Raw genomic sequence first — 27237 nt, forward strand, 5'->3', positions numbered from 1 at the left:
TAGGGAATGTGTTAGCAGCCCTGCTTTTCCTGATATGTATTAATGACCTGGACTCGGGTGTACAGGCCACAAATTCAAAATTTGCAGATGACACAAAACTTGGAAGTACTGTGAACTGTGAGGAGGATTGTGATCAACTTCAAGAGGACATAGACAGGCTGGTGGAATGGGCAGACGAGTGGCAGATGAAATTTAATGCAGAGAAGTGTGAAGTGATTCGTGTTGGTAGGAAGAACGAGGAGTGGCAATCTCAAATCAAGGGTACTGTTCGAAATGGGGTGCAGGAGCCGAGGGACCTGGGGGTATATGTGCACAAATGATTGAAGGTGGCAGGGCAGGTTGAGAAAGCTGTTCATAAAGCATATGGGATCCTGGCTCTTATAAGTAGGGGGATAGAGCACAAAAGCAAGGAAGTTATGATAAACCTGTGCAAAAGATTGGTATTGTGTGTGATTCAGGGCACCACACTTTGGTAAGGATGTGAAGGCATTAAGAGGGTGCAGAAAAGTTTCACGAGAATGGTTCCAGGGATGAGGAAGTTGATTTCCGTGGATAGATTGGAGAAGATGGAGCTGTGGGTTTTTGGAGTAGAGAAGATCAAGAGGAGATTTGATAGAGGTGTTGGAAATCACGAGGGGTGTGGACAGAGTAGATAGGGAGAAAGCGTTGCCGTTGGCGGAAGGACGGAGAAGCAGGGGCACCGATTGAAAGTGATTGGCAAAAGAAGCAACGGCGACATGAGGAAAAAGTTTTTTCCGCAGCGAGTTGATAGCAAGCGGAATGCAATGCCTGAGAGTGTGCTGGAGGCAGATTGAATGGTGGCTTTGAAAAAGGAATTGGACAATGACGTGTGGAGAAGATATTTGCAGGGCTACAGGGAAAAAGTAGGGCGGTGGAGCTAGGTGATTAGCCCTTGCAGAGAGCTGTGATGGACACAATGGGCGGAATGGCCTTGTTCTACGCTGTAACCATTGCATGAATGTGTCCTTGGATGAAAGGACACTGATGGCAAATGCTAGTGTTTGCAAATTAAACTTGAGGAAAAGCAAAGAAAACCCAATGAATTCTGTGATTGCATTGGTGGTTCAGTGGTAGAATTCTCGCCTGCCACGCGGGAGGCCCGGGTTCGATTCCCGGCCAATGCAATGATGCTCCTATTGCTATTTCCATCCTTCTTCCCCTGCTCTTTGCACTGCACCACCCCCACCCCTTCCCCCTGCCACATCGCAGCGTCTTTCCCATTTTGCTGCTACAACTTTTCAACATCTGCTTCACTGCACCCTTTTCTTTCATCTTACTTCAACACCTACAAATACACAATCCTCTTAAAACACCACTCATCCTTTCACTTATCTTACTGCCATCACATTATCAACTCTCTCCAATTCTCCACAGTCATCAGCTTTCACAAATATTCATCATTTAGCAAGAGCAAAACAAAATTAGCACAACTTGACACTTTTTCACCTTTCTCTCTCTTTTCAAAGCCATCTCACTTCTTACCATCAAATCATTCATAGTCACAGCTTTTCTGCACACACTGCAATCGCAAGCAACAACAACAACAATGTGCATTTCCATATCACCTTCCATGTAGGAAAGTATCCCATGGCTCTTCACGCTGCTGTATTAAAGCAGAAATGGGACGTGGCAGGGTCTCACTCTGCTTCTTTCCAGAGTCAATTCAGAGCTTCACACCTGATTTACATGACAGGTCTTAGAGTTGGTAGCAAACTGCAAGTGTCATTGTAAATGCGTAAGCTCTCCACTTAACCTGCTCAGCTGGAAGGCGAACAATGCCAGCTTCTGCAATCATTCCGTCGAGCTGAAGTCCCACATCCTAATGTGATCCTAGTAAAACTCTCCTTTCCCTCACTTCAAGACTGTGACGTCCAGCCAAAATGATGGTACCCAAAATTGTACAGCAGCGTCGTGGGTCTTGCCTCTCATAGCCTCGTGGTCGTGTTGTTGAGCTGCTAATGCATACAGTCGTGCCCATGATCTATGCATCTGAGTACGAATCCCGCTCTGGTCTTTGCATAGATGTATTAATTTAATAGAAGCAGGTCCCAACTGACACTGGAATGAAACAAAGTCAGAATGGATGCTGGTAGTATGTCTCAGTCTACTTAGCTTCAATGCCACCTCTGCCTTTCCCTGCTTCTTTGTGACAAAATTGCCAGGAATTCTATGTGCCAATCTTATTGAGCAGTCCCTCTTTGAGCTGTAAGTAAAGGTGTGTAACTGTGCCTTTTGCTAGGGGGGACCTGTTTTCCGTCAAGCAGTTGAAGTGCCACCTTGGCCCCGTGCTCCCACTATTAAACCTGGATGTGAACAAAGGTAGTGGCTTGAAGATGTTGACATATTGCATGAAATGATATTGCAGTGGTGTGAAGTGTTAGTAAAGAGACAGGCTGCTGTGACGGTTGGGCATGATCTTTGCAAATTGTAGGCCTTTTTAAAATGATGAGTTTAAAGCAGAGGTGTATTGGGCGAGAAGCAGATTGTATGTTTGGAGAAAGTGTAGTGTAGTTGTGTTCGAAGAAGTTTGAAAGATGGAAATGTGGTTATGAATGAAATGGAGGTGTGCAGCAGCCTGCGAGGTTTCTGTGGTGTTGCGGGCGCAAGATTTCATGATGAAATGTGTTGCAGCCTAGGGAATGTGTTAGCAGCCCTGCTTTTCCTGATATGTATTAATGACCTGGACTCGGGTGTACAGGCCACAAATTCAAAATTTGCAGATGACACAAAACTTGGAAGTACTGTGAACTGTGAGGAGGATTGTGATCAACTTCAAGAGGACATAGACAGGCTGGTGGAATGGGCAGACAAGTGGCAGATGAAATTTAATGCAGAGAAGTGTGAAGTGATTCGTGTTGGTAGGAAGAACGAGGAGTGGCAATCTCAAATCAAGGGTACTGTTCGAAATGGGGTGCAGGAGCCGAGGGACCTGGGGGTATATGTGCACAAATGATTGAAGGTGGCAGGGCAGGTTGAGAAAGCTGTTCATAAAGCATATGGGATCCTGGCTCTTATAAGTAGGGGGATAGAGCACAAAAGCAAGGAAGTTATGATAAACCTGTGCAAAAGATTGGTATTGTGTGTGATTCAGGGCACCACACTTTGGTAAGGATGTGAAGGCATTAAGAGGGTGCAGAAAAGTTTCACGAGAATGGTTCCAGGGATGAGGAAGTTGATTTCCGTGGATAGATTGGAGAAGATGGAGCTGTGGGTTTTTGGAGTAGAGAAGATCAAGAGGAGATTTGATAGAGGTGTTGGAAATCACGAGGGGTGTGGACAGAGTAGATAGGGAGAAAGCGTTGCCATTGGCGGAAGGACGGAGAAGCAGGGGCACCGATTGAAAGTGATTGGCAAAAGAAGCAACGGCGACATGAGGAAAAAGTTTTTTCCGCAGCGAGTTGATAGCAAGCGGAATGCAATGCCTGAGAGTGTGCTGGAGGCAGATTGAATGGTGACTTTGAAAAAGGAATTGGACAATGACGTGTGGAGAAGTTATTTGCAGGGCTACAGGGAAAAAGTAGGGTGGTGGAGCTAGGTGATTAGCCCTTGCAGAGAGCTGTGATGGACACAATGGGCGGAATGGCCTTGTTCTACGCTGTAACCATTGCATGAATGTGTCCTTGGATGAAAGGACACTGATGGCAAATGCTAGTGTTTGCAAATTAAACTTGAGGAAAAGCAAAGAAAACCCAATGAATTCTGTGATTGCATTGGTGGTTCAGTGGTAGAATTCTCGCCTGCCACGCGGGAGGCCCGGGTTCGATTCCTGGCCAATGCAATGATGCTCCTATTGCTATTTCCATCCTTCTTCCCCTGCTCTTTGCACTGCACCACCCCCACCCCTCCCCCCTGCCACATCGCAGCGTCTTTCCCATTTTGCTGCTACAACTTTTCAACATCTGCTTCACTGCACCCTTTTCTTTCATCTTACTTCAACACCTACAAATACACAATCCTCTTAAAACACCACTCATCCTTTCACTTATCTTACTGCCATCACATTATCAACTCTCTCCAATTCTCCACAGTCATCAGCTTTCACAAATATTCATCATTTAGCAAGAGCAAAACAAAATTAGCACAACTTGACACTTTTTCACCTTTCTCTCTCTTTTCTCTTCTCACTTCTTACCATCAAATCATTCATAGGCACAGCTTTTCTGCACACACTGCAATCGCAAGCAACAACAACAACAATGTGCATTTCCATATCACCTTCCATGTAGGAAAGTATCCCATGGCTCTTCACGCTGCTGTATTAAAGCAGAAATGGGACGTGGCAGGGTCTCACTCTGCTTCTTTCCAGAGTCAATTCAGAGCTTCACACCTGATTTACATGACAGGTCTTAGAGTTGGTAGCAAACTGCAAGTGTCATTGTAAATGCGTAAGCTCTCCACTTAACCTGCTCAGTTGGAAGGCGAACAATGCCAGCTTCTGCAATCATTCCGTCGAGCTGAAGTCCCACATCCTAATGTGATCCTAGTAAAACTCTCCTTTCCCTCACTTCAAGACTGTGACGTCCAGCCAAAATGATGGTACCCAAAATTGTACAGCAGCGTCGTGGGTCTTGCCTCTCGTAGCCTAGTGGTCGTGTTGTTGAGCTGCTAATGCATACAGTCGTGCCCATGATCTATGCATCTGAGTACGAATCCCGCTCTGGTCTTTGCATAGATGTGTTAATTTAATAGAAGCAGGTCCCAACTGACACTGGAATGAAACAAAGTCAGAATGGATGCTGGTAGTATGTCTCAGTCTACTTAGCTTCAATGCCACCTCTGCCTTTCCCTGCTTCTTTGTGACAAAATTGCCAGGAATTCTATGTGCCAATCTTATTGAGCAGTCCCTCTTTGAGCTGTAAGTAAAGGTGTGTAACTGTGCCTTTTGCTAGGGAGGACCTGTTTTCCGTCAAGCAGTTGAAGTGCCACCTTGGCCCCGTGCTCCCACTATTAAACCTGGATGTGAACAAAGGTAGTGGCTTGAAGATGTTGACATATTGCATGAAATGATATTGCAGTGGTGTGAAGTGTTAGTAAAGAGACAGGCTGCTGTGACGGTTGGGCATGATCTTTGCAAATTGTAGGCCTTTTTAAAATGATGAGTTTAAAGCAGAGGTGTATTGGGCGAGAAGCAGATTGTATGTTTGGAGAAAGTGTAGTGTAGTTGTGTTAGAAGAAGTTTGAAAGATGGAAATGTGGTTATGAATGAAATGGAGGTGTGCAGCAGCCTGCGAGGTTTCTGTGGTGTTGCGGGCGCAAGATTTCATGATGAAATGTGTTGCAGCCTAGGGAATGTGTTAGCAGCCCTGCTTTTCCTGATATGTATTAATGACCTGGACTCGGGTGTACAGGCCACAAATTCAAAATTTGCAGATGACACAAAACTTGGAAGTACTGTGAACTGTGAGGAGGATTGTGATCAACTTCAAGAGGACATAGACAGGCTGGTGGAATGGGCAGACGAGTGGCAGATGAAATTTAATGCAGAGAAGTGTGAAGTGATTCGTGTTGGTAGGAAGAACGAGGAGTGGCAATCTCAAATCAAGGGTACTGTTCGAAATGGGGTGCAGGAGCCGAGGGACCTGGGGGTATATGTGCACAAATGATTGAAGGTGGCAGGGCAGGTTGAGAAAGCTGTTCATAAAGCATATGGGATCCTGGCTCTTATAAGTAGGGGGATAGAGCACAAAAGCAAGGAAGTTATGATAAACCTGTGCAAAAGATTGGTATTGTGTGTGATTCAGGGCACCACACTTTGGTAAGGATGTGAAGGCATTAAGAGGGTGCAGAAAAGTTTCACGAGAATGGTTCCAGGGATGAGGAAGTTGATTTCCGTGGATAGATTGGAGAAGATGGAGCTGTGGGTTTTTGGAGTAGAGAAGATCAAGAGGAGATTTGATAGAGGTGTTGGAAATCACGAGGGGTGTGGACAGAGTAGATAGGGAGAAAGCGTTGCCGTTGGCGGAAGGACGGAGAAGCAGGGGCACCGATTGAAAGTGATTGGCAAAAGAAGCAACGGCGACATGAGGAAAAAGTTTTTTCCGCAGCGAGTTGATAGCAAGCGGAATGCAATGCCTGAGAGTGTGCTGGAGGCAGATTGAATGGTGGCTTTGAAAAAGGAATTGGACAATGACGTGTGGAGAAGATATTTGCAGGGCTACAGGGAAAAAGTAGGGCGGTGGAGCTAGGTGATTAGCCCTTGCAGAGAGCTGTGATGGACACAATGGGCGGAATGGCCTTGTTCTACGCTGTAACCATTGCATGAATGTGTCCTTGGATGAAAGGACACTGATGGCAAATGCTAGTGTTTGCAAATTAAACTTGAGGAAAAGCAAAGAAAACCCAATGAATTCTGTGATTGCATTGGTGGTTCAGTGGTAGAATTCTCGCCTGCCACGCGGGAGGCCCGGGTTTGATTCCCGGCCAATGCAATGATGCTCCTATTGCTATTTCCATCCTTCTTCCCCTGCTCTTTGCACTGCACCACCCCCACCCCTCCCCCCTGCCACATCGCAGCGTCTTTCCCATTTTGCTGCTACAACTTTTCAACATCTGCTTCACTGCACCCTTTTCTTTCATCTTACTTCAACACCTACAAATACACAATCCTCTTAAAACACCACTCATCCTTTCACTTATCTTACTGCCATCACATTATCAACTCTCTCCAATTCTCCACAGTCATCAGCTTTCACAAATATTCATCATTTAGCAAGAGCAAAACAAAATTAGCACAACTTGACACTTTTTCACCTTTCTCTCTCTTTTCAAAGCCATCTCACTTCTTACCATCAAATCATTCATAGTCACAGCTTTTCTGCACACACTGCAATCGCAAGCAACAACAACAACAATGTGCATTTCCATATCACCTTCCATGTAGGAAAGTATCCCATGGCTCTTCACGCTGCTGTATTAAAGCAGAAATGGGACGTGGCAGGGTCTCACTCTGCTTCTTTCCAGAGTCAATTCAGAGCTTCACACCTGATTTACATGACAGGTCTTAGAGTTGGTAGCAAACTGCAAGTGTCATTGTAAATGCGTAAGCTCTCCACTTAACCTGCTCAGCTGGAAGGCGAACAATGCCAGCTTCTGCAATCATTCCGTCGAGCTGAAGTCCCACATCCTAATGTGATCCTAGTAAAACTCTCCTTTCCCTCACTTCAAGACTGTGACGTCCAGCCAAAATGATGGTACCCAAAATTGTACAGCAGCGTCGTGGGTCTTGCCTCTCATAGCCTCGTGGTCGTGTTGTTGAGCTGCTAATGCATACAGTCATGCCCATGATCTATGCATCTGAGTACGAATCCCGCTCTGGTCTTTGCATAGATGTATTAATTTAATAGAAGCAGGTCCCAACTGACACTGGAATGAAACAAAGTCAGAATGGATGCTGGTAGTATGTCTCAGTCTACTTAGCTTCAATGCCACCTCTGCCTTTCCCTGCTTCTTTGTGACAAAATTGCCAGGAATTCTATGTGCCAATCTTATTGAGCAGTCCCTCTTTGAGCTGTAAGTAAAGGTGTGTAACTGTGCCTTTTGCTAGGGGGGACCTGTTTTCCGTCAAGCAGTTGAAGTGCCACCTTGGCCCCGTGCTCCCACTATTAAACCTGGATGTGAACAAAGGTAGTGGCTTGAAGATGTTGACATATTGCATGAAATGATATTGCAGTGGTGTGAAGTGTTAGTAAAGAGACAGGCTGCTGTGACGGTTGGGCATGATCTTTGCAAATTGTAGGCCTTTTTAAAATGATGAGTTTAAAGCAGAGGTGTATTGGGCGAGAAGCAGATTGTATGTTTGGAGAAAGTGTAGTGTAGTTGTGTTCGAAGAAGTTTGAAAGATGGAAATGTGGTTATGAATGAAATGGAGGTGTGCAGCAGCCTGCGAGGTTTCTGTGGTGTTGCGGGCGCAAGATTTCATGATGAAATGTGTTGCAGCCTAGGGAATGTGTTAGCAGCCCTGCTTTTCCTGATATGTATTAATGACCTGGACTCGGGTGTACAGGCCACAAATTCAAAATTTGCAGATGACACAAAACTTGGAAGTACTGTGAACTGTGAGGAGGATTGTGATCAACTTCAAGAGGACATAGACAGGCTGGTGGAATGGGCAGACAAGTGGCAGATGAAATTTAATGCAGAGAAGTGTGAAGTGATTCGTGTTGGTAGGAAGAACGAGGAGTGGCAATCTCAAATCAAGGGTACTGTTCGAAATGGGGTGCAGGAGCCGAGGGACCTGGGGGTATATGTGCACAAATGATTGAAGGTGGCAGGGCAGGTTGAGAAAGCTGTTCATAAAGCATATGGGATCCTGGCTCTTATAAGTAGGGGGATAGAGCACAAAAGCAAGGAAGTTATGATAAACCTGTGCAAAAGATTGGTATTGTGTGTGATTCAGGGCACCACACTTTGGTAAGGATGTGAAGGCATTAAGAGGGTGCAGAAAAGTTTCACGAGAATGGTTCCAGGGATGAGGAAGTTGATTTCCGTGGATAGATTGGAGAAGATGGAGCTGTGGGTTTTTGGAGTAGAGAAGATCAAGAGGAGATTTGATAGAGGTGTTGGAAATCACGAGGGGTGTGGACAGAGTAGATAGGGAGAAAGCGTTGCCATTGGCGGAAGGACGGAGAAGCAGGGGCACCGATTGAAAGTGATTGGCAAAAGAAGCAACGGCGACATGAGGAAAAAGTTTTTTCCGCAGCGAGTTGATAGCAAGCGGAATGCAATGCCTGAGAGTGTGCTGGAGGCAGATTGAATGGTGGCTTTGAAAAAGGAATTGGACAATGACGTGTGGAGAAGTTATTTGCAGGGCTACAGGGAAAAAGTAGGGTGGTGGAGCTAGGTGATTAGCCCTTGCAGAGAGCTGTGATGGACACAATGGGCGGAATGGCCTTGTTCTACGCTGTAACCATTGCATGAATGTGTCCTTGGATGAAAGGACACTGATGGCAAATGCTAGTGTTTGCAAATTAAACTTGAGGAAAAGCAAAGAAAACCCAATGAATTCTGTGATTGCATTGGTGGTTCAGTGGTAGAATTCTCGCCTGCCACGCGGGAGGCCCGGGTTCGATTCCTGGCCAATGCAATGATGCTCCTATTGCTATTTCCATCCTTCTTCCCCTGCTCTTTGCACTGCACCACCCCCACCCCTCCCCCCTGCCACATCGCAGCGTCTTTCCCATTTTGCTGCTACAACTTTTCAACATCTGCTTCACTGCACCCTTTTCTTTCATCTTACTTCAACACCTACAAATACACAATCCTCTTAAAACACCACTCATCCTTTCACTTATCTTACTGCCATCACATTATCAACTCTCTCCAATTCTCCACAGTCATCAGCTTTCACAAATATTCATCATTTAGCAAGAGCAAAACAAAATTAGCACAACTTGACACTTTTTCACCTTTCTCTCTCTTTTCTCTTCTCACTTCTTACCATCAAATCATTCATAGGCACAGCTTTTCTGCACACACTGCAATCGCAAGCAACAACAACAACAATGTGCATTTCCATATCACCTTCCATGTAGGAAAGTATCCCATGGCTCTTCACGCTGCTGTATTAAAGCAGAAATGGGACGTGGCAGGGTCTCACTCTGCTTCTTTCCAGAGTCAATTCAGAGCTTCACACCTGATTTACATGACAGGTCTTAGAGTTGGTAGCAAACTGCAAGTGTCATTGTAAATGCGTAAGCTCTCCACTTAACCTGCTCAGTTGGAAGGCGAACAATGCCAGCTTCTGCAATCATTCCGTCGAGCTGAAGTCCCACATCCTAATGTGATCCTAGTAAAACTCTCCTTTCCCTCACTTCAAGACTGTGACGTCCAGCCAAAATGATGGTACCCAAAATTGTACAGCAGCGTCGTGGGTCTTGCCTCTCGTAGCCTTGTGGTCGTGTTGTTGAGCTGCTAATGCATACAGTCGTGCCCATGATCTATGCATCTGAGTACGAATCCCGCTCTGGTCTTTGCATAGATGTGTTAATTTAATAGAAGCAGGTCCCAACTGACACTGGAATGAAACAAAGTCAGAATGGATGCTGGTAGTATGTCTCAGTCTACTTAGCTTCAATGCCACCTCTGCCTTTCCCTGCTTCTTTGTGACAAAATTGCCAGGAATTCTATGTGCCAATCTTATTGAGCAGTCCCTCTTTGAGCTGTAAGTAAAGGTGTGTAACTGTGCCTTTTGCTAGGGAGGACCTGTTTTCCGTCAAGCAGTTGAAGTGCCACCTTGGCCCCGTGCTCCCACTATTAAACCTGGATGTGAACAAAGGTAGTGGCTTGAAGATGTTGACATATTGCATGAAATGATATTGCAGTGGTGTGAAGTGTTAGTAAAGAGACAGGCTGCTGTGACGGTTGGGCATGATCTTTGCAAATTGTAGGCCTTTTTAAAATGATGAGTTTAAAGCAGAGGTGTATTGGGCGAGAAGCAGATTGTATGTTTGGAGAAAGTGTAGTGTAGTTGTGTTAGAAGAAGTTTGAAAGATGGAAATGTGGTTATGAATGAAATGGAGGTGTGCAGCAGCCTGCGAGGTTTCTGTGGTGTTGCGGGCGCAAGATTTCATGATGAAATGTGTTGCAGCCTAGGGAATGTGTTAGCAGCCCTGCTTTTCCTGATATGTATTAATGACCTGGACTCGGGTGTACAGGCCACAAATTCAAAATTTGCAGATGACACAAAACTTGGAAGTACTGTGAACTGTGAGGAGGATTGTGATCAACTTCAAGAGGACATAGACAGGCTGGTGGAATGGGCAGACGAGTGGCAGATGAAATTTAATGCAGAGAAGTGTGAAGTGATTCGTGTTGGTAGGAAGAACGAGGAGTGGCAATCTCAAATCAAGGGTACTGTTCGAAATGGGGTGCAGGAGCCGAGGGACCTGGGGGTATATGTGCACAAATGATTGAAGGTGGCAGGGCAGGTTGAGAAAGCTGTTCATAAAGCATATGGGATCCTGGCTCTTATAAGTAGGGGGATAGAGCACAAAAGCAAGGAAGTTATGATAAACCTGTGCAAAAGATTGGTATTGTGTGTGATTCAGGGCACCACACTTTGGTAAGGATGTGAAGGCATTAAGAGGGTGCAGAAAAGTTTCACGAGAATGGTTCCAGGGATGAGGAAGTTGATTTCCGTGGATAGATTGGAGAAGATGGAGCTGTGGGTTTTTGGAGTAGAGAAGATCAAGAGGAGATTTGATAGAGGTGTTGGAAATCACGAGGGGTGTGGACAGAGTAGATAGGGAGAAAGCGTTGCCGTTGGCGGAAGGACGGAGAAGCAGGGGCACCGATTGAAAGTGATTGGCAAAAGAAGCAACGGCGACATGAGGAAAAAGTTTTTTCCGCAGCGAGTTGATAGCAAGCGGAATGCAATGCCTGAGAGTGTGCTGGAGGCAGATTGAATGGTGGCTTTGAAAAAGGAATTGGACAATGACGTGTGGAGAAGATATTTGCAGGGCTACAGGGAAAAAGTAGGGCGGTGGAGCTAGGTGATTAGCCCTTGCAGAGAGCTGTGATGGACACAATGGGCGGAATGGCCTTGTTCTACGCTGTAACCATTGCATGAATGTGTCCTTGGATGAAAGGACACTGATGGCAAATGCTAGTGTTTGCAAATTAAACTTGAGGAAAAGCAAAGAAAACCCAATGAATTCTGTGATTGCATTGGTGGTTCAGTGGTAGAATTCTCGCCTGCCACGCGGGAGGCCCGGGTTCGATTCCCGGCCAATGCAATGATGCTCCTATTGCTATTTCCATCCTTCTTCCCCTGCTCTTTGCACTGCACCACCCCCACCCCTCCCCCCTGCCACATCGCAGCGTCTTTCCCATTTTGCTGCTACAACTTTTCAACATCTGCTTCACTGCACCCTTTTCTTTCATCTTACTTCAACACCTACAAATACACAATCCTCTTAAAACACCACTCATCCTTTCACTTATCTTACTGCCATCACATTATCAACTCTCTCCAATTCTCCACAGTCATCAGCTTTCACAAATATTCATCATTTAGCAAGAGCAAAACAAAATTAGCACAACTTGACACTTTTTCACCTTTCTCTCTCTTTTCAAAGCCATCTCACTTCTTACCATCAAATCATTCATAGTCACAGCTTTTCTGCACACACTGCAATCGCAAGCAACAACAACAACAATGTGCATTTCCATATCACCTTCCATGTAGGAAAGTATCCCATGGCTCTTCACGCTGCTGTATTAAAGCAGAAATGGGACGTGGCAGGGTCTCACTCTGCTTCTTTCCAGAGTCAATTCAGAGCTTCACACCTGATTTACATGACAGGTCTTAGAGTTGGTAGCAAACTGCAAGTGTCATTGTAAATGCGTAAGCTCTCCACTTAACCTGCTCAGCTGGAAGGCGAACAATGCCAGCTTCTGCAATCATTCCGTCGAGCTGAAGTCCCACATCCTAATGTGATCCTAGTAAAACTCTCCTTTCCCTCACTTCAAGACTGTGACGTCCAGCCAAAATGATGGTACCCAAAATTGTACAGCAGCGTCGTGGGTCTTGCCTCTCATAGCCTCGTGGTCGTGTTGTTGAGCTGCTAATGCATACAGTCGTGCCCATGATCTATGCATCTGAGTACGAATCCCGCTCTGGTCTTTGCATAGATGTATTAATTTAATAGAAGCAGGTCCCAACTGACACTGGAATGAAACAAAGTCAGAATGGATGCTGGTAGTATGTCTCAGTCTACTTAGCTTCAATGCCACCTCTGCCTTTCCCTGCTTCTTTGTGACAAAATTGCCAGGAATTCTATGTGCCAATCTTATTGAGCAGTCCCTCTTTGAGCTGTAAGTAAAGGTGTGTAACTGTGCCTTTTGCTAGGGGGGACCTGTTTTCCGTCAAGCAGTTGAAGTGCCACCTTGGCCCCGTGCTCCCACTATTAAACCTGGATGTGAACAAAGGTAGTGGCTTGAAGATGTTGACATATTGCATGAAATGATATTGCAGTGGTGTGAAGTGTTAGTAAAGAGACAGGCTGCTGTGACGGTTGGGCATGATCTTTGCAAATTGTAGGCCTTTTTAAAATGATGAGTTTAAAGCAGAGGTGTATTGGGCGAGAAGCAGATTGTATGTTTGGAGAAAGTGTAGTGTAGTTGTGTTCGAAGAAGTTTGAAAGATGGAAATGTGGTTATGAATGAAATGGAGGTGTGCAGCAGCCTGCGAGGTTTCTGTGGTGTTGCGGGCGCAAGATTTCATGATGAAATGTGTTGCAGCCTAGGGAATGTGTTAGCAGCCCTGCTTTTCCTGATATGTATTAATGACCTGGACTCGGGTGTACAGGCCACAAATTCAAAATTTGCAGATGACACAAAACTTGGAAGTACTGTGAACTGTGAGGAGGATTGTGATCAACTTCAAGAGGACATAGACAGGCTGGTGGAATGGGCAGACAAGTGGCAGATGAAATTTAATGCAGAGAAGTGTGAAGTGATTCGTGTTGGTAGGAAGAACGAGGAGTGGCAATCTCAAATCAAGGGTACTGTTCGAAATGGGGTGCAGGAGCCGAGGGACCTGGGGGTATATGTGCACAAATGATTGAAGGTGGCAGGGCAGGTTGAGAAAGCTGTTCATAAAGCATATGGGATCCTGGCTCTTATAAGTAGGGGGATAGAGCACAAAAGCAAGGAAGTTATGATAAACCTGTGCAAAAGATTGGTATTGTGTGTGATTCAGGGCACCACACTTTGGTAAGGATGTGAAGGCATTAAGAGGGTGCAGAAAAGTTTCACGAGAATGGTTCCAGGGATGAGGAAGTTGATTTCCGTGGATAGATTGGAGAAGATGGAGCTGTGGGTTTTTGGAGTAGAGAAGATCAAGAGGAGATTTGATAGAGGTGTTGGAAATCACGAGGGGTGTGGACAGAGTAGATAGGGAGAAAGCGTTGCCATTGGCGGAAGGACGGAGAAGCAGGGGCAACGATTGAAAGTGATTGGCAAAAGAAGCAACGGCGACATGAGGAAAAAGTTTTTTCCGCAGCGAGTTGATAGCAAGCGGAATGCAATGCCTGAGAGTGTGCTGGAGGCAGATTGAATGGTGGCTTTGAAAAAGGAATTGGACAATGACGTGTGGAGAAGATATTTGCAGGGCTACAGGGAAAAAGTAGGGCGGTGGAGCTGGGTGATTAGCCCTTGCAGAGAGCTGTGATGGACACAATGGGCGGAATGGCCTTGTTCTACGCTGTAACCATTGCATGAATGTGTCCTTGGATGAAAGGACACTGATGGCAAATGCTAGTGTTTGCAAATTAAACTTGAGGAAAAGCAAAAAAAACGCAATGAATTCTGTGATTGCATTGGTGGTTCAGTGGTAGAATTCTCGCCTGCCACGCGGGAGGCCCGGGTTCGATTCCTGGCCAATGCAATGATACTCCTATTGCTATTTCCATCCTTCTTCCCCTGCTCTTCGCACTGCACCACCCCCACCCCTCCCCCCTGCCACATCGCAGCGTCTTTCCCATTTTGCTGCTACAACTTTTCAACATCTGCTTCACTGCACCCTTTTCTTTCATCTTACTTCAACACCTACAAATACACAATCCTCTTAAAACACCACTCATCCTTTCACTTATCTTACTGCCATCACATTATCAACTCTCTCCAATTCTCCACAGTCATCAGCTTTCACAAATATTCATCATTTAGCAAGAGCAAAACAAAATTAGCACAACTTGACACTTTTTCACCTTTCTCTCTCTTTTCTCTTCTCACTTCTTACCATCAAATCATTCATAGGCACAGCTTTTCTGCACACACTGCAATCGCAAGCAACAACAACAACAATGTGCATTTCCATATCACCTTCCATGTAGGAAAGTATCCCATGGCTCTTCACGCTGCTGTATTAAAGCAGAAATGGGACGTGGCAGGGTCTCACTCTGCTTCTTTCCAGAGTCAATTCAGAGCTTCACACCTGATTTACATGACAGGTCTTAGAGTTGGTAGCAAACTGCAAGTGTCATTGTAAATGCGTAAGCTCTCCACTTAACCTGCTCAGTTGGAAGGCGAACAATGCCAGCTTCTGCAATCATTCCGTCGAGCTGAAGTCCCACATCCTAATGTGATCCTAGTAAAACTCTCCTTTCCCTCACTTCAAGACTGTGACGTCCAGCCAAAATGATGGTACCCAAAATTGTACAGCAGCGTCGTGGGTCTTGCCTCTCGTAGCCTAGTGGTCGTGTTGTTGAGCTGCTAATGCATACAGTCGTGCCCATGATCTATGCATCTGAGTACGAATCCCGCTCTGGTCTTTGCATAGATGTGTTAATTTAATAGAAGCAGGTCCCAACTGACACTGGAATGAAACAAAGTCAGAATGGATGCTGGTAGTATGTCTCAGTCTACTTAGCTTCAATGCCACCTCTGCCTTTCCCTGCTTCTTTGTGACAAAATTGCCAGGAATTCTATGTGCCAATCTTATTGAGCAGTCCCTCTTTGAGCTGTAAGTAAAGGTGTGTAACTGTGCCTTTTGCTAGGGAGGACCTGTTTTCCGTCAAGCAGTTGAAGTGCCACCTTGGCCCCGTGCTCCCACTATTAAACCTGGATGTGAACAAAGGTAGTGGCTTGAAGATGTTGACATATTGCATGAAATGATATTGCAGTGGTGTGAAGTGTTAGTAAAGAGACAGGCTGCTGTGACGGTTGGGCATGATCTTTGCAAATTGTAGGCCTTTTTAAAATGATGAGTTTAAAGCAGAGGTGTATTGGGCGAGAAGCAGATTGTATGTTTGGAGAAAGTGTAGTGTAGTTGTGTTAGAAGAAGTTTGAAAGATGGAAATGTGGTTATGAATGAAATGGAGGTGTGCAGCAGCCTGCGAGGTTTCTGTGGTGTTGCGGGCGCAAGATTTCATGATGAAATGTGTTGCAGCCTAGGGAATGTGTTAGCAGCCCTGCTTTTCCTGATATGTATTAATGACCTGGACTCGGGTGTACAGGCCACAAATTCAAAATTTGCAGATGACACAAAACTTGGAAGTACTGTGAACTGTGAGGAGGATTGTGATCAACTTCAAGAGGACATAGACAGGCTGGTGGAATGGGCAGACGAGTGGCAGATGAAATTTAATGCAGAGAAGTGTGAAGTGATTCGTGTTGGTAGGAAGAACGAGGAGTGGCAATCTCAAATCAAGGGTACTGTTCGAAATGGGGTGCAGGAGCCGAGGGACCTGGGGGTATATGTGCACAAATGATTGAAGGTGGCAGGGCAGGTTGAGAAAGCTGTTCATAAAGCATATGGGATCCTGGCTCTTATAAGTAGGGGGATAGAGCACAAAAGCAAGGAAGTTATGATAAACCTGTGCAAAAGATTGGTATTGTGTGTGATTCAGGGCACCACACTTTGGTAAGGATGTGAAGGCATTAAGAGGGTGCAGAAAAGTTTCACGAGAATGGTTCCAGGGATGAGGAAGTTGATTTCCGTGGATAGATTGGAGAAGATGGAGCTGTGGGTTTTTGGAGTAGAGAAGATCAAGAGGAGATTTGATAGAGGTGTTGGAAATCACGAGGGGTGTGGACAGAGTAGATAGGGAGAAAGCGTTGCCGTTGGCGGAAGGACGGAGAAGCAGGGGCACCGATTGAAAGTGATTGGCAAAAGAAGCAACGGCGACATGAGGAAAAAGTTTTTTCCGCAGCGAGTTGATAGCAAGCGGAATGCAATGCCTGAGAGTGTGCTGGAGGCAGATTGAATGGTGGCTTTGAAAAAGGAATTGGACAATGACGTGTGGAGAAGATATTTGCAGGGCTACAGGGAAAAAGTAGGGCGGTGGAGCTAGGTGATTAGCCCTTGCAGAGAGCTGTGATGGACACAATGGGCGGAATGGCCTTGTTCTACGCTGTAACCATTGCATGAATGTGTCCTTGGATGAAAGGACACTGATGGCAAATGCTAGTGTTTGCAAATTAAACTTGAGGAAAAGCAAAGAAAACCCAATGAATTCTGTGATTGCATTGGTGGTTCAGTGGTAGAATTCTCGCCTGCCACGCGGGAGGCCCGGGTTCGATTCCCGGCCAATGCAATGATGCTCCTATTGCTATTTCCATCCTTCTTCCCCTGCTCTTTGCACTGCACCACCCCCACCCCTCCCCCCTGCCACATCGCAGCGTCTTTCCCATTTTGCTGCTACAACTTTTCAACATCTGCTTCACTGCACCCTTTTCTTTCATCTTACTTCAACACCTACAAATACACAATCCTCTTAAAACACCACTCATCCTTTCACTTATCTTACTGCCATCACATTATCAACTCTCTCCAATTCTCCACAGTCATCAGCTTTCACAAATATTCATCATTTAGCAAGAGCAAAACAAAATTAGCACAACTTGACACTTTTTCACCTTTCTCTCTCTTTTCAAAGCCATCTCACTTCTTACCATCAAATCATTCATAGTCACAGCTTTTCTGCACACACTGCAATCGCAAGCAACAACAACAACAATGTGCATTTCCATATCACCTTCCATGTAGGAAAGTATCCCATGGCTCTTCACGCTGCTGTATTAAAGCAGAAATGGGACGTGGCAGGGTCTCACTCTGCTTCTTTCCAGAGTCAATTCAGAGCTTCACACCTGATTTACATGACAGGTCTTAGAGTTGGTAGCAAACTGCAAGTGTCATTGTAAATGCGTAAGCTCTCCACTTAACCTGCTCAGCTGGAAGGCGAACAATGCCAGCTTCTGCAATCATTCCGTCGAGCTGAAGTCCCACATCCTAATGTGATCCTAGTAAAACTCTCCTTTCCCTCACTTCAAGACTGTGACGTCCAGCCAAAATGATGGTACCCAAAATTGTACAGCAGCGTCGTGGGTCTTGCCTCTCATAGCCTCGTGGTCGTGTTGTTGAGCTGCTAATGCATACAGTCGTGCCCATGATCTATGCATCTGAGTACGAATCCCGCTCTGGTCTTTGCATAGATGTATTAATTTAATAGAAGCAGATCCCAACTGACACTGGAATGAAACAAAGTCAGAATGGATGCTGGTAGTATGTCTCAGTCTACTTAGCTTCAATGCCACCTCTGCCTTTCCCTGCTTCTTTGTGACAAAATTGCCAGGAATTCTATGTGCCAATCTTATTGAGCAGTCCCTCTTTGAGCTGTAAGTAAAGGTGTGTAACTGTGCCTTTTGCTAGGGGGGACCTGTTTTCCGTCAAGCAGTTGAAGTGCCACCTTGGCCCCGTGCTCCCACTATTAAACCTGGATGTGAACAAAGGTAGTGGCTTGAAGATGTTGACATATTGCATGAAATGATATTGCAGTGGTGTGAAGTGTTAGTAAAGAGACAGGCTGCTGTGACGGTTGGGCATGATCTTTGCAAATTGTAGGCCTTTTTAAAATGATGAGTTTAAAGCAGAGGTGTATTGGGCGAGAAGCAGATTGTATGTTTGGAGAAAGTGTAGTGTAGTTGTGTTCGAAGAAGTTTGAAAGATGGAAATGTGGTTATGAATGAAATGGAGGTGTGCAGCAGCCTGCGAGGTTTCTGTGGTGTTGCGGGCGCAAGATTTCATGATGAAATGTGTTGCAGCCTAGGGAATGTGTTAGCAGCCCTGCTTTTCCTGATATGTATTAATGACCTGGACTCGGGTGTACAGGCCACAAATTCAAAATTTGCAGATGACACAAAACTTGGAAGTACTGTGAACTGTGAGGAGGATTGTGATCAACTTCAAGAGGACATAGACAGGCTGGTGGAATGGGCAGACAAGTGGCAGATGAAATTTAATGCAGAGAAGTGTGAAGTGATTCGTGTTGGTAGGAAGAACGAGGAGTGGCAATCTCAAATCAAGGGTACTGTTCGAAATGGGGTGCAGGAGCCGAGGGACCTGGGGGTATATGTGCACAAATGATTGAAGGTGGCAGGGCAGGTTGAGAAAGCTGTTCATAAAGCATATGGGATCCTGGCTCTTATAAGTAGGGGGATAGAGCACAAAAGCAAGGAAGTTATGATAAACCTGTGCAAAAGATTGGTATTGTGTGTGATTCAGGGCACCACACTTTGGTAAGGATGTGAAGGCATTAAGAGGGTGCAGAAAAGTTTCACGAGAATGGTTCCAGGGATGAGGAAGTTGATTTCCGTGGATAGATTGGAGAAGATGGAGCTGTGGGTTTTTGGAGTAGAGAAGATCAAGAGGAGATTTGATAGAGGTGTTGGAAATCACGAGGGGTGTGGACAGAGTAGATAGGGAGAAAGCGTTGCCATTGGCGGAAGGACGGAGAAGCAGGGGCAACGATTGAAAGTGATTGGCAAAAGAAGCAACGGCGACATGAGGAAAAAGTTTTTTCCGCAGCGAGTTGATAGCAAGCGGAATGCAATGCCTGAGAGTGTGCTGGAGGCAGATTGAATGGTGGCTTTGAAAAAGGAATTGGACAATGACGTGTGGAGAAGATATTTGCAGGGCTACAGGGAAAAAGTAGGGCGGTGGAGCTGGGTGATTAGCCCTTGCAGAGAGCTGTGATGGACACAATGGGCGGAATGGCCTTGTTCTACGCTGTAACCATTGCATGAATGTGTCCTTGGATGAAAGGACACTGATGGCAAATGCTAGTGTTTGCAAATTAAACTTGAGGAAAAGCAAAAAAAACGCAATGAATTCTGTGATTGCATTGGTGGTTCAGTGGTAGAATTCTCGCCTGCCACGCGGGAGGCCCGGGTTCGATTCCTGGCCAATGCAATGATACTCCTATTGCTATTTCCATCCTTCTTCCCCTGCTCTTCGCACTGCACCACCCCCACCCCTCCCCCCTGCCACATCGCAGCGTCTTTCCCATTTTGCTGCTACAACTTTTCAACATCTGCTTCACTGCACCCTTTTCTTTCATCTTACTTCAACACCTACAAATACACAATCCTCTTAAAACACCACTCATCCTTTCACTTATCTTACTGCCATCACATTATCAACTCTCTCCAATTCTCCACAGTCATCAGCTTTCACAAATATTCATCATTTAGCAAGAGCAAAACAAAATTAGCACAACTTGACACTTTTTCACCTTTCTCTCTCTTTTCTCTTCTCACTTCTTACCATCAAATCATTCATAGGCACAGCTTTTCTGCACACACTGCAATCGCAAGCAACAACAACAACAATGTGCATTTCCATATCACCTTCCATGTAGGAAAGTATCCCATGGCTCTTCACGCTGCTGTATTAAAGCAGAAATGGGACGTGGCAGGGTCTCACTCTGCTTCTTTCCAGAGTCAATTCAGAGCTTCACACCTGATTTACATGACAGGTCTTAGAGTTGGTAGCAAACTGCAAGTGTCATTGTAAATGCGTAAGCTCTCCACTTAACCTGCTCAGTTGGAAGGCGAACAATGCCAGCTTCTGCAATCATTCCGTCGAGCTGAAGTCCCACATCCTAATGTGATCCTAGTAAAACTCTCCTTTCCCTCACTTCAAGACTGTGACGTCCAGCCAAAATGATGGTACCCAAAATTGTACAGCAGCGTCGTGGGTCTTGCCTCTCGTAGCCTAGTGGTCGTGTTGTTGAGCTGCTAATGCATACAGTCGTGCCCATGATCTATGCATCTGAGTACGAATCCCGCTCTGGTCTTTGCATAGATGTGTTAATTTAATAGAAGCAGGTCCCAACTGACACTGGAATGAAACAAAGTCAGAATGGATGCTGGTAGTATGTCTCAGTCTACTTAGCTTCAATGCCACCTCTGCCTTTCCCTGCTTCTTTGTGACAAAATTGCCAGGAATTCTATGTGCCAATCTTATTGAGCAGTCCCTCTTTGAGCTGTAAGTAAAGGTGTGTAACTGTGCCTTTTGCTAGGGAGGACCTGTTTTCCGTCAAGCAGTTGAAGTGCCACCTTGGCCCCGTGCTCCCACTATTAAACCTGGATGTGAACAAAGGTAGTGGCTTGAAGATGTTGACATATTGCATGAAATGATATTGCAGTGGTGTGAAGTGTTAGTAAAGAGACAGGCTGCTGTGACGGTTGGGCATGATCTTTGCAAATTGTAGGCCTTTTTAAAATGATGAGTTTAAAGCAGAGGTGTATTGGGCGAGAAGCAGATTGTATGTTTGGAGAAAGTGTAGTGTAGTTGTGTTAGAAGAAGTTTGAAAGATGGAAATGTGGTTATGAATGAAATGGAGGTGTGCAGCAGCCTGCGAGGTTTCTGTGGTGTTGCGGGCGCAAGATTTCATGATGAAATGTGTTGCAGCCTAGGGAATGTGTTAGCAGCCCTGCTTTTCCTGATATGTATTAATGACCTGGACTCGGGTGTACAGGCCACAAATTCAAAATTTGCAGATGACACAAAACTTGGAAGTACTGTGAACTGTGAGGAGGATTGTGATCAACTTCAAGAGGACATAGACAGGCTGGTGGAATGGGCAGACGAGTGGCAGATGAAATTTAATGCAGAGAAGTGTGAAGTGATTCGTGTTGGTAGGAAGAACGAGGAGTGGCAATCTCAAATCAAGGGTACTGTTCGAAATGGGGTGCAGGAGCCGAGGGACCTGGGGGTATATGTGCACAAATGATTGAAGGTGGCAGGGCAGGTTGAGAAAGCTGTTCATAAAGCATATGGGATCCTGGCTCTTATAAGTAGGGGGATAGAGCACAAAAGCAAGGAAGTTATGATAAACCTGTGCAAAAGATTGGTATTGTGTGTGATTCAGGGCACCACACTTTGGTAAGGATGTGAAGGCATTAAGAGGGTGCAGAAAAGTTTCACGAGAATGGTTCCAGGGATGAGGAAGTTGATTTCCGTGGATAGATTGGAGAAGATGGAGCTGTGGGTTTTTGGAGTAGAGAAGATCAAGAGGAGATTTGATAGAGGTGTTGGAAATCACGAGGGGTGTGGACAGAGTAGATAGGGAGAAAGCGTTGCCGTTGGCGGAAGGACGGAGAAGCAGGGGCACCGATTGAAAGTGATTGGCAAAAGAAGCAACGGCGACATGAGGAAAAAGTTTTTTCCGCAGCGAGTTGATAGCAAGCGGAATGCAATGCCTGAGAGTGTGCTGGAGGCAGATTGAATGGTGGCTTTGAAAAAGGAATTGGACAATGACGTGTGGAGAAGATATTTGCAGGGCTACAGGGAAAAAGTAGGGCGGTGGAGCTAGGTGATTAGCCCTTGCAGAGAGCTGTGATGGACACAATGGGCGGAATGGCCTTGTTCTACGCTGTAACCATTGCATGAATGTGTCCTTGGATGAAAGGACACTGATGGCAAATGCTAGTGTTTGCAAATTAAACTTGAGGAAAAGCAAAGAAAACCCAATGAATTCTGTGATTGCATTGGTGGTTCAGTGGTAGAATTCTCGCCTGCCACGCGGGAGGCCCGGGTTCGATTCCCGGCCAATGCAATGATGCTCCTATTGCTATTTCCATCCTTCTTCCCCTGCTCTTTGCACTGCACCACCCCCACCCCTCCCCCCTGCCACATCGCAGCGTCTTTCCCATTTTGCTGCTACAACTTTTCAACATCTGCTTCACTGCACCCTTTTCTTTCATCTTACTTCAACACCTACAAATACACAATCCTCTTAAAACACCACTCATCCTTTCACTTATCTTACTGCCATCACATTATCAACTCTCTCCAATTCTCCACAGTCATCAGCTTTCACAAATATTCATCATTTAGCAAGAGCAAAACAAAATTAGCACAACTTGACACTTTTTCACCTTTCTCTCTCTTTTCAAAGCCATCTCACTTCTTACCATCAAATCATTCATAGTCACAGCTTTTCTGCACACACTGCAATCGCAAGCAACAACAACAACAATGTGCATTTCCATATCACCTTCCATGTAGGAAAGTATCCCATGGCTCTTCACGCTGCTGTATTAAAGCAGAAATGGGACGTGGCAGGGTCTCACTCTGCTTCTTTCCAGAGTCAATTCAGAGCTTCACACCTGATTTACATGACAGGTCTTAGAGTTGGTAGCAAACTGCAAGTGTCATTGTAAATGCGTAAGCTCTCCACTTAACCTGCTCAGCTGGAAGGCGAACAATGCCAGCTTCTGCAATCATTCCGTCGAGCTGAAGTCCCACATCCTAATGTGATCCTAGTAAAACTCTCCTTTCCCTCACTTCAAGACTGTGACGTCCAGCCAAAATGATGGTACCCAAAATTGTACAGCAGCGTCGTGGGTCTTGCCTCTCATAGCCTCGTGGTCGTGTTGTTGAGCTGCTAATGCATACAGTCGTGCCCATGATCTATGCATCTGAGTACGAATCCCGCTCTGGTCTTTGCATAGATGTATTAATTTAATAGAAGCAGGTCCCAACTGACACTGGAATGAAACAAAGTCAGAATGGATGCTGGTAGTATGTCTCAGTCTACTTAGCTTCAATGCCACCTCTGCCTTTCCCTGCTTCTTTGTGACAAAATTGCCAGGAATTCTATGTGCCAATCTTATTGAGCAGTCCCTCTTTGAGCTGTAAGTAAAGGTGTGTAACTGTGCCTTTTGCTAGGGGGGACCTGTTTTCCGTCAAGCAGTTGAAGTGCCACCTTGGCCCCGTGCTCCCACTATTAAACCTGGATGTGAACAAAGGTAGTGGCTTGAAGATGTTGACATATTGCATGAAATGATATTGCAGTGGTGTGAAGTGTTAGTAAAGAGACAGGCTGCTGTGACGGTTGGGCATGATCTTTGCAAATTGTAGGCCTTTTTAAAATGATGAGTTTAAAGCAGAGGTGTATTGGGCGAGAAGCAGATTGTATGTTTGGAGAAAGTGTAGTGTAGTTGTGTTCGAAGAAGTTTGAAAGATGGAAATGTGGTTATGAATGAAATGGAGGTGTGCAGCAGCCTGCGAGGTTTCTGTGGTGTTGCGGGCGCAAGATTTCATGATGAAATGTGTTGCAGCCTAGGGAATGTGTTAGCAGCCCTGCTTTTCCTGATATGTATTAATGACCTGGACTCGGGTGTACAGGCCACAAATTCAAAATTTGCAGATGACACAAAACTTGGAAGTACTGTGAACTGTGAGGAGGATTGTGATCAACTTCAAGAGGACATAGACAGGCTGGTGGAATGGGCAGACGAGTGGCAGATGAAATTTAATGCAGAGAAGTGTGAAGTGATTCGTGTTGGTAGGAAGAACGAGGAGTGGCAATCTCAAATCAAGGGTACTGTTCGAAATGGGGTGCAGGAGCCGAGGGACCTGGGGGTATATGTGCACAAATGATTGAAGGTGGCAGGGCAGGTTGAGAAAGCTGTTCATAAAGCATATGGGATCCTGGCTCTTATAAGTAGGGGGATAGAGCACAAAAGCAAGGAAGTTATGATAAACCTGTGCAAAAGATTGGTATTGTGTGTGATTCAGGGCACCACACTTTGGTAAGGATGTGAAGGCATTAAGAGGGTGCAGAAAAGTTTCACGAGAATGGTTCCAGGGATGAGGAAGTTGATTTCCGTGGATAGATTGGAGAAGATGGAGCTGTGGGTTTTTGGAGTAGAGAAGATCAAGAGGAGATTTGATAGAGGTGTTGGAAATCACGAGGGGTGTGGACAGAGTAGATAGGGAGAAAGCGTTGCCATTGGCGGAAGGACGGAGAAGCAGGGGCACCGATTGAAAGTGATTGGCAAAAGAAGCAACGGCGACATGAGGAAAAAGTTTTTTCCGCAGCGAGTTGATAGCAAGCGGAATGCAATGCCTGAGAGTGTGCTGGAGGCAGATTGAATGGTGGCTTTGAAAAAGGAATTGGACAATGACGTGTGGAGAAGTTATTTGCAGGGCTACAGGGAAAAAGTAGGGCGGTGGAGCTAGGTGATTAGCCCTTGCAGAGAGCTGTGATGGACACAATGGGCGGAATGGCCTTGTTCTACGCTGTAACCATTGCATGAATGTGTCCTTGGATGAAAGGACACTGATGGCAAATGCTAGTGTTTGCAAATTAAAGTTGAGGAAAAGCAAAGAAAACCCAATGAATTCTGTGATTGCATTGGTGGTTCAGTGGTAGAATTCTCGCCTGCCACGCGGGAGGCCCGGGTTCGATTCCTGGCCAATGCAATGATGCTCCTATTGCTATTTCCATCCTTCTTCCCCTGCTCTTTGCACTGCACCACCCCCACCCCTCCCCCCTGCCACATCGCAGCGTCTTTCCCATTTTGCTGCTACAACTTTTCAACATCTGCTTCACTGCACCCTTTTCTTTCATCTTACTTCAACACCTACAAATACACAATCCTCTTAAAACACCACTCATCCTTTCACTTATCTTACTGCCATCACATTATCAACTCTCTCCAATTCTCCACAGTCATCAGCTTTCACAAATATTCATCATTTAGCAAGAGCAAAACAAAATTAGCACAACTTGACACTTTTTCACCTTTCTCTCTCTTTTCTCTTCTCACTTCTTACCATCAAATCATTCATAGGCACAGCTTTTCTGCACACACTGCAATCGCAAGCAACAACAACAACAATGTGCATTTCCATATCACCTTCCATGTAGGAAAGTATCCCATGGCTCTTCACGCTGCTGTATTAAAGCAGAAATGGGACGTGGCAGGGTCTCACTCTGCTTCTTTCCAGAGTCAATTCAGAGCTTCACACCTGATTTACATGACAGGTCTTAGAGTTGGTAGCAAACTGCAAGTGTCATTGTAAATGCGTAAGCTCTCCACTTAACCTGCTCAGTTGGAAGGCGAACAATGCCAGCTTCTGCAATCATTCCGTCGAGCTGAAGTCCCACATCCTAATGTGATCCTAGTAAAACTCTCCTTTCCCTCACTTCAAGACTGTGACGTCCAGCCAAAATGATGGTACCCAAAATTGTACAGCAGCGTCGTGGGTCTTGCCTCTCGTAGCCTTGTGGTCGTGTTGTTGAGCTGCTAATGCATACAGTCGTGCCCATGATCTATGCATCTGAGTACGAATCCCGCTCTGGTCTTTGCATAGATGTGTTAATTTAATAGAAGCAGGTCCCAACTGACACTGGAATGAAACAAAGTCAGAATGGATGCTGGTAGTATGTCTCAGTCTACTTAGCTTCAATGCCACCTCTGCCTTTCCCTGCTTCTTTGTGACAAAATTGCCAGGAATTCTATGTGCCAATCTTATTGAGCAGTCCCTCTTTGAGCTGTAAGTAAAGGTGTGTAACTGTGCCTTTTGCTAGGGAGGACCTGTTTTCCGTCAAGCAGTTGAAGTGCCACCTTGGCCCCGTGCTCCCACTATTAAACCTGGATGTGAACAAAGGTAGTGGCTTGAAGATGTTGACATATTGCATGAAATGATATTGCAGTGGTGTGAAGTGTTAGTAAAGAGACAGGCTGCTGTGACGGTTGGGCATGATCTTTGCAAATTGTAGGCCTTTTTAAAATGATGAGTTTAAAGCAGAGGTGTATTGGGCGAGAAGCAGATTGTATGTTTGGAGAAAGTGTAGTGTAGTTGTGTTAGAAGAAGTTTGAAAGATGGAAATGTGGTTATGAATGAAATGGAGGTGTGCAGCAGCCTGCGAGGTTTCTGTGGTGTTGCGGGCGCAAGATTTCATGATGAAATGTGTTGCAGCCTAGGGAATGTGTTAGCAGCCCTGCTTTTCCTGATATGTATTAATGACCTGGACTCGGGTGTACAGGCCACAAATTCAAAATTTGCAGATGACACAAAACTTGGAAGTACTGTGAACTGTGAGGAGGATTGTGATCAACTTCAAGAGGACATAGACAGGCTGGTGGAATGGGCAGACGAGTGGCAGATGAAATTTAATGCAGAGAAGTGTGAAGTGATTCGTGTTGGTAGGAAGAACGAGGAGTGGCAATCTCAAATCAAGGGTACTGTTCGAAATGGGGTGCAGGAGCCGAGGGACCTGGGGGTATATGTGCACAAATGATTGAAGGTGGCAGGGCAGGTTGAGAAAGCTGTTCATAAAGCATATGGGATCCTGGCTCTTATAAGTAGGGGGATAGAGCACAAAAGCAAGGAAGTTATGATAAACCTGTGCAAAAGATTGGTATTGTGTGTGATTCAGGGCACCACACTTTGGTAAGGATGTGAAGGCATTAAGAGGGTGCAGAAAAGTTTCACGAGAATGGTTCCAGGGATGAGGAAGTTGATTTCCGTGGATAGATTGGAGAAGATGGAGCTGTGGGTTTTTGGAGTAGAGAAGATCAAGAGGAGATTTGATAGAGGTGTTGGAAATCACGAGGGGTGTGGACAGAGTAGATAGGGAGAAAGCGTTGCCGTTGGCGGAAGGACGGAGAAGCAGGGGCACCGATTGAAAGTGATTG

General features: G+C 45.5%; 10 non-coding genes across 10 annotated transcripts; all 10 read left to right on the forward strand.

Annotated features, from left to right (window-relative positions):
* Positions 1-1074: 1074 nt before the first annotated feature.
* On the forward strand, positions 1075-1145 carry trnag-gcc (transfer RNA glycine (anticodon GCC)). The gene has a single exon. It is a non-coding gene; the product is annotated as a tRNA-Gly (tRNA).
* A 2583-nt stretch (positions 1146-3728) lies between these two features.
* Positions 3729-3799, forward strand: trnag-gcc (transfer RNA glycine (anticodon GCC)). Its single transcript has one exon. It is a non-coding gene; the product is annotated as a tRNA-Gly (tRNA).
* A 2579-nt stretch (positions 3800-6378) lies between these two features.
* trnag-gcc (transfer RNA glycine (anticodon GCC)) lies at positions 6379-6449 on the forward strand. Its single transcript has one exon. It is a non-coding gene; the product is annotated as a tRNA-Gly (tRNA).
* Positions 6450-9032: 2583 nt separating this feature from the next.
* Positions 9033-9103, forward strand: trnag-gcc (transfer RNA glycine (anticodon GCC)). Its single transcript has one exon. It is a non-coding gene; the product is annotated as a tRNA-Gly (tRNA).
* A 2579-nt stretch (positions 9104-11682) lies between these two features.
* Positions 11683-11753, forward strand: trnag-gcc (transfer RNA glycine (anticodon GCC)). The gene has a single exon. It is a non-coding gene; the product is annotated as a tRNA-Gly (tRNA).
* A 2583-nt stretch (positions 11754-14336) lies between these two features.
* Positions 14337-14407, forward strand: trnag-gcc (transfer RNA glycine (anticodon GCC)). The gene has a single exon. It is a non-coding gene; the product is annotated as a tRNA-Gly (tRNA).
* A 2579-nt stretch (positions 14408-16986) lies between these two features.
* trnag-gcc (transfer RNA glycine (anticodon GCC)) lies at positions 16987-17057 on the forward strand. The gene has a single exon. It is a non-coding gene; the product is annotated as a tRNA-Gly (tRNA).
* Positions 17058-19640: 2583 nt separating this feature from the next.
* On the forward strand, positions 19641-19711 carry trnag-gcc (transfer RNA glycine (anticodon GCC)). Its single transcript has one exon. It is a non-coding gene; the product is annotated as a tRNA-Gly (tRNA).
* Positions 19712-22290: 2579 nt separating this feature from the next.
* On the forward strand, positions 22291-22361 carry trnag-gcc (transfer RNA glycine (anticodon GCC)). Its single transcript has one exon. It is a non-coding gene; the product is annotated as a tRNA-Gly (tRNA).
* A 2583-nt stretch (positions 22362-24944) lies between these two features.
* On the forward strand, positions 24945-25015 carry trnag-gcc (transfer RNA glycine (anticodon GCC)). The gene has a single exon. It is a non-coding gene; the product is annotated as a tRNA-Gly (tRNA).
* Positions 25016-27237: the final 2222 nt, after the last annotated feature.

This window comes from Heterodontus francisci, chromosome 1 (assembly GCF_036365525.1).
Source record: "Heterodontus francisci isolate sHetFra1 chromosome 1, sHetFra1.hap1, whole genome shotgun sequence".
NCBI lineage: Eukaryota > Metazoa > Chordata > Chondrichthyes > Heterodontiformes > Heterodontidae > Heterodontus > Heterodontus francisci.